This window comes from Cetorhinus maximus, chromosome 14, assembly GCF_964194155.1.
Source record: "Cetorhinus maximus chromosome 14, sCetMax3.hap1.1, whole genome shotgun sequence".
In the NCBI taxonomy this organism is placed as follows: domain Eukaryota; kingdom Metazoa; phylum Chordata; class Chondrichthyes; order Lamniformes; family Cetorhinidae; genus Cetorhinus; species Cetorhinus maximus.
The window spans coordinates 84359499-84365498 of record NC_135892.1 but is presented as its reverse complement, the minus strand read 5'-3'; positions in this window follow the sequence as shown (position 1 = coordinate 84365498).

The following is a 6000-nucleotide window of genomic DNA, read 5'->3' as shown; positions in this document are numbered from 1 at the left end:
CTACTATTTGGTGGCCTACAGACTACACCTAGCAATGTACTTGCAGCTTTTTTGTTCCTAGCTCTAGCCAAATTGATTCTGTTTTTGACCCCTCTGGAGCATCCTCACTCTCCAGCATTGCAATGTTCTCCTTAATCAATACTCCTACCTGCCCTTTTCCTTCCTTTTCTATCTTTCCTGAACTCCATGTATCCAGGAATATTTAATACCCAGTCTTGCCCTTTTTGAGCCAGATGTCTGTTATAGCATGACATCATATTTCCATGTGGCTATCTGTGGCTGCAACTCACCAATTTTATTAACCACACTCTGTGCTTCACATACATGCACAGTAACCCTAATTTAGACTTTATTACTTTCTTCCTTACCCTGAACCCATCTATTACCTTTCCTTCTCTAGTGCTACCTATCTCTCCTCGCATTCTGTGCACCTTGGTATTCCAAGTTAGTTTAAACCCTTCCCAAAAGCACTAGCAAATAGCCCCACAAGGTAATTGGCCTGACTCTTTGGGTGGAATTTTCCATGCCCGCTGGCAGTGGGCATGATAGGTGGTGTGCACAGACAAAATGGCATGATCGGTTTCACGATCTTCTGCTCTGTCCACCAACGGCAGGCTGCGTTTCCTGCCTACAGTCGTCGGGGAGCTCAATGTAATCCACCAGCATCTCATTAAAAGGCCATCCTACCAGGCTCTTGGATCCCGCCAGATCGTCTGTCCATGTTGGCGGGAAAGCACGCCAATGTGTTTCACAACAGCACACTGGCGACATACACTTGGCAGCCTTCGTTTTGGGGGAACTGAGGTGAGTGAACTGCATCGTTTTCCACGGCTCGACAGGGTCGCCTATTGCTTTGCAGGCTTCAAGGGCGCTGGGAGGCCTGGATGAAGTGCTACTCAGCCTCGTAGGCAACTGTTTTCAGGGTGCCGGTGTCCGGGGGCAACTGCCCAGCCTCAGAAATGACTATTGCTGTTGTTTTGGGGGGGCGTGGGGGAGGCAACTGTTGCCCTAGCATTGGATCCCATGCACAAGAAATCGAGCTGGGGGGCAGGGTAGGCAAGGGAAGTGGGCATGCAGTAGGGACACCTGTATGAACTGACCATTCTCCTGCAACTGAGACAGTTCAGGCACAGCCACAGTGATATGATTGGGGTCAGACTCCTAGACTGCCCACCCATGCAAGCAACGCGGAGGCACCAAAGTGCCTCCAAGCGCTCCAGATGTTACCCCCTCCACCGGGGCACAGGCTGCAAGTCCATAACTACTTTACTGGACCACACAGCAGTTGGACTGCACATGTTGAACAATCTCCTCGACAACGCTGGCCATGTAGCAGTCACTGCTGGAGGTGTGCTCAGCCCCTGGCAATCTCAGCAACCTGGTTAGGAGCTGTCTCTCCCATGTCGCAGGCTGACAGGGCAGCCATGCAGCGCACTCATCTGTGGCCATCCAAGGAATGGCCTGCACTCTCCAGGGAGCATTAAGGGGCTGTCACACAGGGCCAGGAAAGGTGCTAACCACGTGTCTCGGTCTGTCTCTCTCTCATGCTGCAGCAAGACGAACATCAGGAGCATGGAGCCTGGTGACCTAGCTGTATGCCTGATGGTCCACAGAAAGCGAAGAAGATGGAGGAGAGAGCAACTGAGATGCCTGGCCGTGCAAAGGCAGGAGCAGCAACCTCAGGAAGAAGGGGCTGCTGGGGCTCCCACACACGCTGCCCAGGAGCGAAAGTGAGCTGTGGCTGGTCAGCGCCTAGCGACACCCAGGATCTATAGATGCAGCCTGCCACTCCTGTAGATGACCAATAACCAATGTTGCCGACGACTGTGCATGTCTAGAGATCTGGTTGCTCGCATCTGCCACTTACTGCAGGACTTGGCGCCAAGGAGACATGTAGGGCATCCAGTGGCTGTGAAAGTGACCGCAGCACTCAATTTCTATGCCAGTGGCTCCTTTCGGGGCTCCACAGGTAACCTCTGTGGGAAATAACAAGCCACCACTCACAAATGCATCTATGAGGTCACGGATGCCATCTTCTCGAGGGCACACAATTTTGTGCATTTTGCCTGGGACCGGACAGCCAGGACGCAAGAGCCATTGGATTTGCCCGGATCTCAGGATTTGCACAGGTGCAGCGTGCGATCGACTGCACCCATGTGGTGCTCACTGCTGTCGCTGCACAAGCTGGACTACATCAACCACAAGGGATTCCATTCACTGTGCAGCTGATACATGACCATCAGAAACACATCCTGCAGGTGTGCGCATGGTTTCCAGGGAGTGTGCACAACGCCTACATCCTCAGTCTGTCACAGATCCCTGGAGTCTACTGTGACCGGTGGGAGGAAATGGGAACATAGTAGTGGTAGGGGACAGAAAAATTAGGGGGATAGATACTGTTCTTAGCAGCCGTGAGCGTGATTCCTGAAGGCTGTGTTGTGTGTCCAGTGCCAGGGTTAAGGACATCTCAGGACTGGAGAGGAACTTGGAGTGGGAGGGGAGGGGAGGGATCCAGTTGTCATCGTCCAAGTTGGTACCAACAACATTGATAGGACTAGAAAGGAGGTTCCGCTGAAAAAGTTTGAATAGTTAGGAGCTAAATTAAAAGCAGAACCTCCAAGATAGTAATCTCGGGATTGCTACCTGAGCCACGGCAAATTGGCATAGGGTAAATAAAGTCGAGGAGTTAAATATGTGGCTCAGAGATTGGTGTGGGAGGAATGGGTTTCACTTCATGGGGCACTGGCACCAGTACTGGGGTAGAAGGGAGCTGTTCTGGTGGGACGGGCTTCACTTGAAATGTGCTGGACCAATGTCCTGGCAAACCAAATAACTAGGGCTGTAGAGAGGGCTTTAAACTAAGTAGAGGGGTGGGGGGGAGGGTTCTGGAGAGGGGATATGTAGGCTTACAAAGCAAAAGGATATGGCAACCTTGCAGGGCAGCTATTAAGGTAATGATACCCAGAGTGTGACAAGAAGGGACAGAGTGTACAAACATTTAAAAAAAAAAGCAAATAGGGTCAAAGGGGGAAAAAAATGGTAAAAAGGCAAACGTAATAGCTCTTAAATGCACGTAGTGTTCGGAACAAAATAAATGAATTAATGTCACAAATAGAGGTTAATGGGTATGATCTTATAGCCATTACGGAGACGTGGTTACAAGGAGATCAAAGCAGGGAACTAAATATTCAGAGGTATGTGACTTTTTGAAAGGATAGGCAGGAAGGAAAGGGTGGTGGGGTAGCTTTGTTAACACGAGATAGAATAAGTACGATAGCAAGAAAAGATCTTGGATCAGAAGATGTAGAATCCATTTGGATGGAGGTAAGAAATAACAAGGGGAAAACACTGGTGGGAGTAGTCTATAGGTCCCCTGACAGTACTGTAGGACAGAGAATAAATCATGAGCTAAAAAGGCAGTACATTAATTATGGGTGACTTTAATCTTCTTGTTGATTTGGAAAATCAAACTGGCAAAGGTAGACATGAGCAAGAATTCATGGTGTATTCAGAACAGTTTCCTAGAACAATATGTCATGAATCCAACCAGGGATCAGGCTATTTTGGAGCTAGTAATGTGTAATGAGGCAGGTTTTATAAATGATCTCAAAGTAAAGGATCCCCTAGGAAACAGTGACCATAATATGGTAGAATTTAGCATTCAGTTTGAAAGTGAGAAACTTTGGTCGGAAACAACTGTGTTAAACTTAAATAAGGGCAGTTACAATGGAATGCGGGCAGATTTGGCTGGAGTGGACTGGGAAAGCAGTTTGGCAGAAAAGACGATTGATGAACAATGGCAGATGTTTAAGAAAATAGTTCATGACTCTCAACAAAGATATATCCCAGTGAGGAAGAAGGATTCAAGGAAGGGGATAAACCAACCATTGTTAAATGAGGGAGTTAAGGAGCGTATCACATTGAAAGAAAAACATACAATCTGGCAAAGATTAGTGGTAAGCCAGAGGATTGGGAAAGTTTTTTAAAAAAACAACAAAAGATGACCAAAAAAATAATAGAGGGAGAAAATAAACTTTGAGGGTAAACTAGCAAGTAATATAAAAACAGAGTAAGAGCTTCTTTAAATATATAAAAAGGAAGAGAAAGGCCAAAGTGAACATAGGCCCCTTAAAGAATGAGGCTGGGGAAATAATAATGGGGAACCAGGAAATGGCAGAGCAGTTGAATAAATATTTGCTTCGGTCTTCACGTTAGAAGATGCTAATAGCATTCTAAAAATACTAAATAATCAAGGGGCAAAATGGGGGGTGGTGGGGGGGAGAAAATAAATACAATAGCTATCACTAGAGGAAAAAGTACTAGGAAACTAATGGGGCTAAAGGCCGTTAAGTACCCTGGACCTGATGGGTTGCATCTTAGGATATTAAAGGAAGTAGCTGCAGAGATAGTGGACACACTGGTAGTAATCTTCCAAGAATCCTTAGATTCTGGAAAAGTTCCAGAGGATTGGAGAACGGCCAATGTAACATCCTTATTCAAAAAGGGAGACAAAAACAGGTAACTGTAGGCCAGTTAGATTAAAACAGCTGCCATTGGGAAAATGTCAGAGTCTATTACAAAGATTGTAATAGCAGAGCATTTAGAAATACATAGTCAGCACGGCTTCATGAAGGGGAAATCATACCTGACAAATTTATTAGAATTATTTTGAGAAGGTAACAAGCAGGATAGTTAAAGGGGAACCAGTAGACATAATATATTTGCATTTCCAAAAGGTGTTCGAAGGTACCACATATAAGGCTACTTAATAAGAGCCCATGGTGTTGGGGGTAGTATATTAGCATTGATAGAGGATTGGCTAACCAATAGAAGACAGAGTTGGGATAAGGGGGGCATTTCCAGGATGGCAACCTGTAACTAGTGGAGTGCCACAAGGATCAGTGCTGGGAGCATGAATACCCTCTCTGAGAATACACCTGTCATGGAGATGCAGTGGAGGCCCTAATGGTCGCTCAATTGCAGGAGGATGATGATGACATGCAGTGAGGACATACCATAAATCTTCACACAGCCTCTGAGAATGTCTGACTCCTGTCTGGCCGAGGGCAGCTTGCTTACCCTCCGTGATCAGGGTCATATTATAAAGACGCAGCCAAGAAACTTTAGAAACATCTGATGCTTTGTCCGCCTTCAGCACCTGAGCCCTTCAGGAGCTGGAGCAAAGCATCAGTGGTCACAGGTGCTGAAGAGATGCGGGCCAGCCCCTCCTTAAAGATGCTGAGAGCACATCAAGAGAATGAGAGAACTCTGTGGCGCCTGCCCACTACATTCTGGCAGCAATGACAAGCACCGCCAAGGTGCAGGCGTCAGTAATGTTTCCAGGGAGTGTGCAGCCGGATCATCGCTTTGGTCTGAAAGCTGCACAGGACACAGGAGAGGCCCTGGACTGAGACACCTGACTTTATCTTGTGCATAAAGATTTCACATCTGAGTGACAAAAACACTGCTCATAAGAACAAGGAGCCATAGGCAGGGAGACATTCTTGAGAGTTTATTGACAATAGTGAACAGTATGTACAAGTGATTAACACCCGTGCATAGGCTGTGCAACTAATTCCCTTTAACTTTCCTAACCCTGCCTCTATGTCTTGGTGTTCTACAGACATCCACAGTGGAGATGGAGGCAGCCTGTTGACAGTGATGCCCTGTCTGTGATGACTTTGGCAGGCGTCCTCTGGAGGGCCTAGACTTGGAGGGCCCCGGACTGCTTTCAGGGTCCTGCTGTGTGGCAGTGCCGCCCCACCTCGGCCTGTGAAGCTGCAGCTGCCGAGGTCACAGGAAGAGGGGATTCGGATGGGCTGATTACTCCCGGAGTCACCTAGGTGGATGGGCCCAGAGTGTGCACCTGCTGATTCTCCTCCTTATGGGTGCCCGTGGGCTCCTGGCTGATTCCTTGAGTGGAAGGGCTAGCTGGAGTGAGACCGAGCTGTTCTGCACCCCTCTCATGTACACACTGTTGTGGGCCAACTATGGCATCAG